The sequence below is a fragment of the Myotis davidii genome, unplaced genomic scaffold (assembly GCF_000327345.1).
Source record: "Myotis davidii unplaced genomic scaffold, ASM32734v1 scaffold571, whole genome shotgun sequence".
Taxonomy (NCBI): Eukaryota; Metazoa; Chordata; class Mammalia; order Chiroptera; family Vespertilionidae; genus Myotis; species Myotis davidii.
The window spans coordinates 632501-645199 of NW_006283136.1; positions in this window are offsets into that span (position 1 = coordinate 632501).

The window sequence follows — 12699 nt, forward strand, 5'->3', positions numbered from 1 at the left end:
TTGTGGAAGAGCCACACTCAAGGGGCCAAAGAGCCGCATGTGGCTCGCGAGCCGCGGTTTGCCAACCACGGCATCTCATCCTAAGCCCTTCCTTGTATCACTGTCCTCAGCTTTAATAAACATACTCTCAAAATCACCTGGACTTGTGTTGTGAAATCTTTCCTATACGAAATCAATAACCCACACACTACAGGCCTGCCCAAGGCAGACCCACCCTGGGCCCAGTCCCTTTCCAGTATCACTTTTTAAAAAATATATGTTTTTATTGATTTCAGAGAGAGGAAGCGAGAGGGAAAAGAGAGATAAAAACATCAATAATGAGAGAGAATAGTCGATCAGCTGCCTCCTGCATGCTCCACCACTGGGGATCAAGCCCAAAGCCCAGGCATGTGTTCTGACCAGAATGGAACTGTGTGTGACCTCCTGGTTCAGGGGTGGGTGCTCAATCACTGAGCCACACCAGCCAGGCCCTTTCCAGTAACACTCTTGACAAGAGAAAAGCATTTAGAGATCCCACTGATGGAGGTTGGGGAGTAATAATGCTAGTCTAACACACTCTCTAGGCTGTTGTTTTTTAACTTTATTGAGGTATAAATGACATACAATAACTGCACATACTTAAAATATACAATTTGATCAGTTTTGACACGTATATACCCATGAAGCCATCACCACAAGCAAGATAATAAACATATCTACCCTGCCCCTTTACAATCTCTGCCTTCTGCCCCTTTCTTCCCCAGGTACTTTCTGTCACTATAAATTAACTTAAGTTTCCAAGAATTGTCTATAAATGGATTATTAGTATGCAGTCTTTTTAATCTGGGTTCTTTTACTCGGTATACTTATTTTGAGATACATCCAAGTTGTAGCATGTATCAATACTTCATTACTTTTATTATTGACTTAGTATTAAGTTTTAAGAAGATACCAGTTTTTTTATCCACTCACTGCATAAACACTCATGTACAAGTCTTCTTGTGGATATTTGCTTTCTTTTTGGTAAATTCCTAGGAGTGAAATGGCTGCATCATATGATAAGATTACACTTAACTTTTTAAGAAACTCTGTTTTTTCAAAGTGGTTTTGCCATTTTATATAATCCACAGGTGGTGTATGAGGATTCTAGTTGCTCCACATACTTGCCAATACTCAGTATAGTAAGTCTAAGTCACTTTACAAGGTTTGTAATGGCATCTCAGTGTGGTTTTAATTTGCATTTCCCAAGTGACTGAAAAAGTTGAGCATTTCTTCATATGCATATTTACTATTCATCCATCTTCTTTAGCTAGTCCTGAGAAAGAAGGCAGGCTTCTGGAAGGCTGTGACATTAACACAGAGTCAGAAAGGATGAATAGGAGTAAGCTAGGAAAAGGGGGTGGAGAAAGACTTCCAGACAAAGGGAACAAACAGCCTGTTCAAAGCCTAGAGGCAACAAAGAATATGAGCTTGAAAAAAGCTGAAATAAAACCTGAGGAAACTAGAAATCCACATAAAATCTCCAAATTCTTAAACGTTGGCAACTTTTTAATCAATGTTAATTTTTAACATTATTCAGGCCAACACAATGCATGGCAAGCAGAGTATGTCTATGGGCCAAATAAAACCTGTTAGCCAGTATGTAACCTCTGATGGAGAGGAACTAAATAGAAATAAAGTCATTAATACAGTTTGACCCAATAGCCATACCAACATACGTATAGCTATTAGCTAAGATTTATACCCAGCAAACAAGAGTATATATCTCCTATTTAAACAATCATGGACCACTTTAAAAAACTGATTTATTAATCCACAAAGAAAATTTGTGTTTCATCAAGCAGATATATAACTAATCACACTAACCACCATGTAATGAAATTAAAAATAAAAGAACAACAACAACAAAAAAAACCAGCACAGGAATTTTTAAATTTTTCTAATAGTGTTAAAAAAAAATCAAAATTAGACAGTAAAAATACATGGTAAATAATGATTTAAAAAAAAAACAAAACAAAAAAAACAGTTCATATCGAATTGGTGAACTCTGTTAAAGAGAAAGCCACGGGCTCATAATAACATCACTGTTGCTAAAAGTCCAAGATACCAAACCTAAATTTTGTAGAGTTTCAGAACAGACGTCCCCAAGGTGTGATACTTTGGTATGTAAATTATTTTCAGCTGAAGTCAGTCAAGACCCTGCAGGCTCAAAAGAAACTTTGACCTCTCCTTAAAGAATATTAATTAGGGCTCTGGCCCATGTGGCTTGGTTAAGCATGGTCCCAAACCAGAGAGTCACTGGTTTGATTCCTGGTCAGTTGTGGGCTCCATCCCCAGAGGGGGATGTGCAGGAGGTAGCTGATATCTCTCTCTCTCTCTTTCTCTCTCTCTTTCTTTTTCTTCCACCCACCATCTGTATCTCTTTCTCTTTCTCTCATTCCAAAATCAATAAAAGGATTTTTTTATAAAGAATATCAATTAGGTGCCTTGCCCATAATAAGAGTTATCAGTAGAAGTAACTTTTCATGACCCATCTATAAGTCAGGGCAAACTTCTACTTATGGAACATTTATTCTTTTTATATATATACTAGAGGCCCGGTGCACAAAAATTTGTGCACTCGGGGGAGGAGGGGTCCCTCAGCCCGGCCTGTGCCCTCTAGCAGTCTGGGACCCCTCGGGAGATAACAACCTGCTGGCTTAGACCGGCGCCCGGGTGGCAGAGGGCAGGCACAATCCCTAGGTGCAGCCCCTGGTCGGGCTCAGAGCAGGGCTGATTGGGGAGTTGGGGCGCCGCCCCCTGTCATACACAGAGCAGGGCGGATTGGGAGGTTGCGATGCCACCTTCAGTCACGCTCAGGGTAGGGTCGATTGGGGGGTTTGGGGCACCGCCCCCTGTCACACTCAAGGCAGGGTCGATGGGGAGGTTGCGGCACCACCCCCTGTCACACATACAGCAGGGCCCATCAGGGGGGTTGGGGCTCCATACCCTGTCATGCACAGAGCAGGGCCCGTGGGGGTGGGGGGGGTTTGACAGGGTGGGTGCCGCACCCTGTCACTCACAGAGCTGCAGGGCGATCAGAGGGTTTGGGCACTGCCCCCTGTCATGCTGATCCCGGTGCCGGGAGGCCTCACGGCTCCGCTGATCCTGGTGCTGGGAGGCATATTACCCTTTTACTATATAGGGTAGAGGCCTGGTACATGGGTGAGGCTGGCTGGTTTGCCCTGAAGGGTGTCCTGGATCAGGGTGGGGGTCCCCACTGAGGTGCCCGGCCAGTCTGGGTGAGGGGCTGAGGGCTGTTTTCCAGATGGCGGGTGACTGAAGCTCCCAACTGCTCCTTTTTTCCTTTATTTGCATATCTTGCTGATTAGCCAATGGGAAGGGTAGCAGTCGTACACCAATTACCATGTTTCTCTTTTATTAGTGTAGACTAGAGGCCCGATGCACGAAGATTCATGCAAGAATGGGCCTTCCTTCCCCTGACTGCCGGCACTGTCCTTGTTCCAGCCCGGAGCTGCCTTTCCGCCTTCCCACGCTGCCCAGAGACCTGGAGCAGCTGGGGCATGCACGATGCCTGCATCATCGCCATGGCACCTGTGTATGCAAATTATCCTGCCATCTTTGTTGGGTTAATTTGCATGCTCACTCCTGATTGGCTAGTGGGCTTCGCAAAGGTACAGTCAATTTGCATCTTTCTCTTTTATTAGTGTAGTTTTTTTTATTGATTTCAGAGGGGAAGGGAGAGGGAGAGATAGAAACATCAATGATGAGAAGGAATCATTGATCAGCTGCCTCCTGCACGCCCTCTACTGGGGATTGAGCCCACAACCTGGGCATGTACCCTTACCAGGAATCAAACCATGACCTCCTGGTTCATAGGTCGATGCTCAACCACTGAGCAATGCTAGCTGGGTGGAACATCTTTTCTTATTATTGTCTTGCAATGACCCTCTGAAGCCCCAAAATGCCTTACCTTATCCTTAGCTCAGAATGTCACATACACCTCACTTTCTCTTCCTGTCTCTGAACCTTCTGCTATGTGGGGTTCCCATGCATATGCACATATTAAATTTGGTTATTTTCTCTATTAAGCTGTCCCATGTTCATATTATACTGTTTTTCCAATTAATGTAATTGTTTTTAAAACTTGTACAAGAAAAAATAAAATTTCATAATTTATTTAAAGGCAGAAAAGCATTGCAGACCTATGGTATTGTTTAGGTGACATGAAAGAAAAATTAGAATGTAGAAGACACAGGAGGGAGAGTATATTAGAAGACCTTAGTTAAGTTTATCTCAAAAGCAATGTAGAGACACTGAGAATTTTTTTAAAAATATATTTTATTGATTTTTTACAGAGAGGAAGGGAGAGGGATAGAGAGTTAAAAACATTGATGAGAAAGAAACAGCAATCAACTGCCTCCTGCATACCCCCTATTGGGGATGTGCCCACAACCAAGGTACATGCCCTTGACCGGAATCGAACCTGGTACTCTTCAGTCCACAGGCCAATGCTCTAGCCACTGAGCCAAACTGGTCAGGGCGACACTGAGAATTTTTGTGTATAAAAGTAAAAATAATGAAATTACTATCTTAGAAAAATTGTGAATACAAAACAATGATAATAGGTAGCTCTGGGTTGGGCAAAGAACAGGTTTCTAGCAAAGTGCTATAATGAAGTTGTCTGCAGTGGGTAGTTACTGAGATCAGTCTGAGGTGTGACACAATAATTTTGGTACTAATAGGTGGGAAATACAAATATTATCACATCATTCACCTGCTAAAAACACTTTAATGGCTATCTATCTGCTACAATGCTAAATGATTTATTTGTTCTAGAGAAACAGAATAAGGGATGGAGTTAGAGACAGCCAGTAGGAAACTATGTACTACCTATTAGGTTAAAAAGACAGGGAAAGGACTTTTGTTGTTGGCGGTATTACAGATGTCCTCCATTTTCCCCCCCTTGGCCTCTTAGCCTCTGCCTCACCCCAGGCCTTCACCAAATTATTGTCTGTGTCTATATGCTATGCATGCATGCACATATATTTAAGTTCTTTTTAATATTTTCTGACCAACCCCCAACCTGCACTCCCCCTCCCCCACCACCGAGATCTGTCAGTCTGTTCCATGCATCCATGTCTCTGGACCTATTTTATTCATCAGTTTATTTTGTTCATCAGATTTCACATATAAGTGAGATCATATGATAGTTTCCTTTCTCTGACCGGCTTATTTCACCTAGCATAATAATCTCCAGGTCCCTCCATACCATCTCAAAGAGTAAGAGTTCCTGCTTTTTTACAGCTGCATAGTATTCCATTGTGTAAATGTACCACAGCTTTTTTAACCACTCATCTACAGATGTGTACTTGGCCTATTTCCAGATCTAGCTAGCTACACTAATAAAAAGAAAGATGCAAATTAACCGTACCTTTGTGATGCCCACCAGCCAGTCAGGAAATAGTGATGTAATAAATTCACATCAAATTAACAAAAATGATGGGTTAATTTGCATACACAGGCACCAAGTGGCCGGGAGTGGGCTTCTTGCGTCGCCATGGCAACGATGCAGGTGTTCCACACCGCCCCAGCCACTCCAGGCCTCTGGGCAGCATGGGAAGGCAGAAAGGCAGCTCCGGGCTGGAGCCAAGGTGGAAAGGCAGCTCCGGCCAGAGTGAAGGCGGTGCCGGCAGCCAGGGCATCGGCCACTAGTTGTAAATAATGCTGCTTCAGGGTGCATATATTCTTTCTGATTGATGTTCTCAGGTTCTTAGGATATATTCCTAGAATTAGAATCACTAGGTCAAATGGCAGTTCCATTTTTAATTTTTTGAGGAAACATCATACTGTTTTCCATAATGGCTATACCAGTCTGCATTCCCACGAGTGTTCCCTTTTCTCCACTTTAATAATAAAGTCCAGGAAAGGACTTTATTATTATCTGCTTACATATTATAAAGAAGAATTCAGACACTCTTACAGCACTAGTCCTTGAATAAAGGTTCAAAACCAAATCTCCTAAAAAGCCTTTTCAAAGTATCTAGATCTGTGAGTCTTGTTCTCCCCAAAAGTTCCGAGTCAATAGTTCTGGAATAGAGTCCAAACAAAGGTATGTTGTATAAACTACTCTAAGTGATTCTGATGTGGAACTCTGGTTAAAAACTGCTTATTGACTATATAAATGGCTTCTCAAATAATTATTAAGCATTAAAATAAAAATTAAACTAAAACATTCTTAATATAGAGAACAAAGGCCCTGACACTAAGTCACCTGTTGACTTTCTTTCTTAGAATCAAACTCTATTTTCATAATACAGTATTGTTATATTTTTACTTCAGTGACTGCTACCAGCACCTGTGGCCAGACTACAGATGCTGGATTCAAATAAAAAGAAATGCCATTGTTACATATCTTGGACTCATAGTAAAGCAGTATTAGTAATGCATTAGTGCTATAGTCATAGGAAAGATTACACACAACTTACACAATAGCTGATTGATAAGCAACATATCTCCATAACAGCATTCTACAATTGTAAGAGGCAGTTTGAATTAAACAGTTGTGTAATTGGTACAGAATTTTTCCATTGTAAAAGCTAGCTTTCTGCCATACTTAAAAGATTGTAGTTTTAAAATAAATACTGTAAAAGCAAGATTACTTCTTAATATCTTAAAATGTTAGATTCTTTTTAAGAGGTAAATTATTTTTGCTAAGAATTCTTTTTCTATTTTTTAAAATACATTTTTATTGATTTCAGAGAGGAAGGTAGAGGAAGAGAGAGACAGAAACACCAATGATGAGAGAGAATCACTGATAGGGTGCCTTCTGCAAGCCCCACACTGGGGATAGGGCCTGCAACCTAGGCATGTGCCCTGACCAGTAATCAAACCATGACCTCCTGGTTCACAGGTTGACGCTCAACCACTGAGCCAGGCCAGCCAGGCAACAATTCTTTTTCTACTAAAATGTCTAGAAATACGCCTGAGATATATATCTTCACACTATATAAGAAAGAACTCCTCTGGAAAGTAACAGAAATTTTGAATATCAGATAACTTTCACATTCAAGTTACCCTTCTAGTTCATTTTCCATTTCAAAAAACGAGGTGTCAGTGGTTATGTTTTTTTAACCTCTTATGCAATGAATCAAACACATAAAAATACCCATCACCTAGTTTCAATAATTATCAAAATTATTCTTGTTTCATATAGTCCTATCCCCCCTTTTTTTTTCTGATGTACTTTAAAGCAAATTCAGGTGTTATATTCTTTTAAAGGGAGTGGAAGGGAAGTGAAAACAAAGAGAGAAACAGCAATGAGAGAGACACACATCAATTAGTTGCCTCCCACACGAGTCCCGATCAGAGCAGGGGATCAAGCTTGCACCTGAGGCATGGTGCCCATGACCAGAATCAAACCTGAGACCCACCCTTCAGTTCATGGGCTGGTGCTCTACCCACTGAGCCAAACTGGCTAGGGCTTATTGATCTTTAACAGATAAAGAATTTAACAGAACCTCTTAGCCATTATCATATATAATTCCTTAATAATCTCATATTTATTTCATGTTTGACTTCCCCAGACTGTCTCAAAAATGTATTTTTCAGTTTTTTTCAGTGTCATTTTATACCAAATTGTGATACACTAAAATATTTGACTCAAAAATTAATACTATACAAATTAGAACATGTCACATCTCTAAGAGCTTCGCACTATGCTTCTATTATAATCCACCAAAATTCTTAACGTGACATACAAAATTTTACCCAATTTGAAGTTCACAGATAAGATCAAGATCTCTCCTAGCTCCATAATCACCTAGTATTTTCTTCATGGTTAAGTAACCTCAGTGAGAGATGGATTAAAAGAATGTACAGTCAGTTAGCTAAAGGTAATGAAAAGGCAATGCAGGAACCCTGATTGGAGGCTGAAAGAAAAAAAGAAAACTACTTATAAGAGACATTATGAAATACTAGAAAAATATATATTGGTTTCTGCCCCCAGTTCCTGGCACAGAGCTCCTAAAACCCTTGTAATTTCCTAAGTGACAAGAATGCTATGAGCATCTCTTGTTCTAATATTTGTCTTTGGCCCCATCTCTTGACACAGGCCTCCTGAAACCCTTCTAAATTTCCAAGTGATAAGAGCAGTAGGAGCATCTTTTGTTCTAATGAGGCCACTCTGGGTGGGCTCCTAGATGGAGGCTGGTCACCCGAAATACCAAGCCATGATTAGAGCCTTCTCGTTTTCAGCACCCCCAACCCCACCTTCTACAGAGAAGGGAGAGGGGCTGGAAATAGAGTTAATATGATCCTGCCTAAGTGAGGAAGTCTCCATAAAATCCCAATTGTATAGGGTTCAGAGAGCATCCAGGTAGGTGAGTAAACACATCCATCCACACCTGGAATATGAGGCATCCCAACTCCTTGGGGACAGAAGCTCCTGCACTTTGGGACTCTCCCAGACTGAGTCCTATGCATCTTTTCATCTGGCTGTTCATGTACATACTTTACCACATCCTTTAATAAACTGGTAAACATATGTGGTTTCCCTGGGTTCTGTGAACCCCTCTAGCAAATTATACTCAGACCTGAGTGGGGTGGTCATGGGAACCTCCGATCTATATAGCTGGTCAGAGTTACAGGTGATAATCTGAATTTTAACTGGCATCTGAAATGGAGATGGGGAATGGCAGCCTTATCATATTGAGCCCTTAACCTGTGAGATCTGAGGCTATCTTTGACTAGATAGTGTCAGAATTTAGTTAAATTACAGCTAGTGTAGATTTGTTTGTTGTGGGGGGGGGAGGTAGGGGGGCTGACCACACATTTGGTGACCAGAAGTGTCCGAAGTGAAGTGTTCTGTGTGACTAGTAAAGAAAAGAGGCATAGTAGGGAAGAATAGTGATTTTACCTACACAGGAGGAGGAAAACATCTTTATTTTACAGACATTATTTGTCAATCTGGAAAATTTTGAACATTTAATTACTGTGTTATAAGTGTGGTTATAAAAGAGAATTCCTTATTTTTAACAGATGCATGCCAAACTTTCAAATGATTCAGAAAAAAAAATATTCTTGCTGTGTGCATTTACAGGGATGTATTTGTGTGTGTAAAACAGAGCAAACAAATGTGTCAAAATATAAGCAATTGGTGAATCTTAGATGAAAGATAGTAAGTGTTCATTGTATGATCCTTTCAACTTTTCTGTAAGTTGTGAGAGGCAGAGGGGAAAGGAGAGAAATGCATGGCCTCCTTTCCCACTATTATGTTTGGGGTTTTTTAATTGTTGTGTTTTTTTTCACCCATTTTGCTTACCCTATGTTTTGTGTTTTTGATTGTCTTTTTGGGTTTTACTAATAACTCTGATTGTTGTAAATAAAACTTTAAAACTAAAGGCCAAAAAGCATACTCCCATTTTCCAGATAATATATATTAGTCTTTCCAGACATTTTAACACATAACCCTTTTGACATATGCAGTGTCATATTATACATTCTAAATTATAATTCTATATCCCATTTTTCTTATATCATGAACATTATCCGGGATCTTTAGAATCATGTGCTGCTTAACAGTGGGAATACATTCTGAGAAATGTCTCGTTAGGCGATTTCATCATATGGACATCATAAAGTGCACTTACCCTTGATGGAATAGCCTACTACACACCTAGGCCAGTGGTCGGCAAACTGTGGCTCGCGAACCACATGCGGCTCTTTGGCCCCGAGTGTGGCTCTTCCACAAAATACTAGGTGTGGGCACGCATGTACAGTGTGACTGAAACTTCATGGCCCATGCACAGAAGTCGGTATTTTGTGGAAGAGCCACAGTTTGCCAACCACTGGATAACCTATTGCTCCTAGGCTATAAAACTGGATAACCTATTGCTCCTAGGCTATAAAACTGTATAGCATGTTACCATACAAAACAACATATGATTAAGTCAAGCACAAGAGAGGCACAACCATGAGGCGCAGTAAATATGAGATGTATGAGTCGGCTGCCAGTGTAACATGGCATGCAATTTATAGCAAACTCTGTTTTCATAAGTAGAAAGAATATACTCTAAAACAATAAATAGTATCTAAATACACATATCAGTAAGTCATTTATTATCATTATTAAGTATTATATACTGTACATAACTAACTTTTAGACAACAGTGCAATACTGTAGTTAGCCAACACTGTACTTGCACCATTTTTCCTCTAAATAAATAAGCAATTTGATACATATCTTTGCTCATACAACTTTGCACACTTTTCCTATTATTCCTTAGGAGAAATTTCTAGATGCAAAAATGCTGAAACCAGCATCACCACAAACAGGTGAGTAATACACTATGATATTAGGACCACCACTGTATATGAGGTCTGTCATTAACCAAAATGTCAATTATATGGCGTGTAACTATATCCTCATTCTTTTATAAAGGCAGAATAGAGCAGTGGTTTATATCCAGAGTTAGCAAACTTTCCATAAAGAACCAGATACAGAATATTAAGCTTTGAAGGCAATACAGTCCCTGTTCCAACTACTCAATTGTAGCAAAAAAGCAGCCATTGAAAATATGTAAATAAGCAAGACTGTGTTCCAAAAAAACTTTATTTATAGGTACTATAATATAAACTTTGCACAATTTTTGTGTCATAAAATTATCCTTTGTTTTTTCTCAACTTTTAAAAATGTAAAAACTTAGTTCATATAGAAATGAAACACAAACTAAGTCACAGGAATGTAAAATAAAGTACAGGGAATATAATAAATAATATTGTAATAATTATGTATGGTATCAGGGAGATCACTATACTGTACACCTGAAACTAATATAAAATAGTGTTGAATGTAAACTATAATTGAAAAACAAAAATTTATAAAAAGAGATGACAACTAAATTTGTGGTGACCAGTGCAAAAAAAAATGGGGCCTCCTGTTTTAAAATTAAGAATTTCATTAAACCCAGTACAGGGCTTCATAAGAGAAGGGACCACCCTGACTGTACAAACTATAAATTATAAGTACTTAGAATGATCCTAGTATATATTAAACATTTTCTAAGTGTCAGCTATCATTATATTTAATAGCTAAACAATATTGTACTTAGCCAACATTGTACTTGCACAATTTTCCCACTAAATAAATAAGCAACCTGATACATATCTTTGCTCATACAACTTTGCACACTTTTCCTATTATTCCTTAGGAGAAATTCCTAGATGCAAAAATACTGAAACAAAGTAGATGAATTTTTAAACCCTAAGATATTTTAGTATTTTGCCCTTTGAAAAAGCTATACTAAACCACACTTTTTACAACAGTATGGGGACCTTTCCCTAAAGCTTTCCTAACAATAAGAACTCTTATAATTGTCACTTTGACAGAGAAAAGTAACTCGCTTTAGTTTTAAATATTCAATCTTGTTGCATCTTGTAACTTTCTTCATCATGATTCCAAGGCATTTTTGGATACCATGTATTACAGATTATATTTCCCAAAGGAGGCCACACATGGTCTTCTGCAACATAACCTTGCCATTCTACCATCAAGATGAAGAGTCACACCCTAGGTGGCTGCTCAGTGGTTAGAGCATCGGCCCGCAGACCAAAGGTCTCAGGTTTGATTCCTGGTCAAGGGCACACACCCTGTTGCAGGTTCATCTCTGCCCCAGTCAGGGTATTTGTGGGAGGCAGTCGATGTTTTTTTTTTTCTCATTCCTCCCTCCCCTCCACTCTCTCCCCTACATCCACTCTCATCTGTCCACAACTCATTTTCCAAATACCTTTAAAATATAAGCCTTATCATTTCTCACCACTGCTAAAAACTTTCTAATCATAACTTCTTACTATGGATGACTTATAAAGCCTAACATGATCTGGTCCCTACCTATCCATCTGAACTTGTCTCCTACCATTCTTTCTCTTGCTCCCTCTGCTTCAGCCCACACTGGCCTTCTTTTTGTTCCTTGAAGATCAAGCTCCTACCCACCTTAAGGCCTTTGATCTTTGATCCCACTTCAAGCCTCTCCCTCCCCAGGTTTCCCACCTATGGAAACAGTGATCGAACTTTGCATTGTCAACAGGAAGACAAACTTCATGGGATTCCTGATAGAAATGACACATTACATCATCATCTATGAGTTTTCTTTCCAAAAATGTTTAAACTGTATCTATCTAGAGGAAACAATCAGACAAATTCAGAAAGTGAAATATAATACAATTTTTCTACACTCATCAAAAAAGTAACATGAGATTGTTAGTTAACATATTATCTATAACCTAGAAAAGTGGAGAAACAACATATCCAAAACAGGAATAAACAATAAGTGTTAGGCCATAACATATTCATAGAGTATATAATACAACCATATTTTAAAATCAAAATAGTCATGCAGATATAAAGTACAGCATAGAAACTATAGTCAATAATCCTATATAATAAAAGGCTAAGATGCAAATTGTCCCTATGGGTGGGAGTTTGACCTACTGGGAGTTAGACGTGTGCTGATCACCGGCGCAGAACATGGCAGACATTAGTGATGCAGTGCTGGTAGCAGGCAGCAGTGGAGGCATTGCAGCCCTGATGGGCCCTGATGAGAGCGGGACCGCAGCGGGATGGTGGAGCAGGTGAGCGGGCAGTGCCAGGCCAAGGCGGGTGTGAAGGGAGCCCCAGCTAACAGCTGGGGAAAGGGAGGTCCCAGCCAGAAGCCGGCAGCC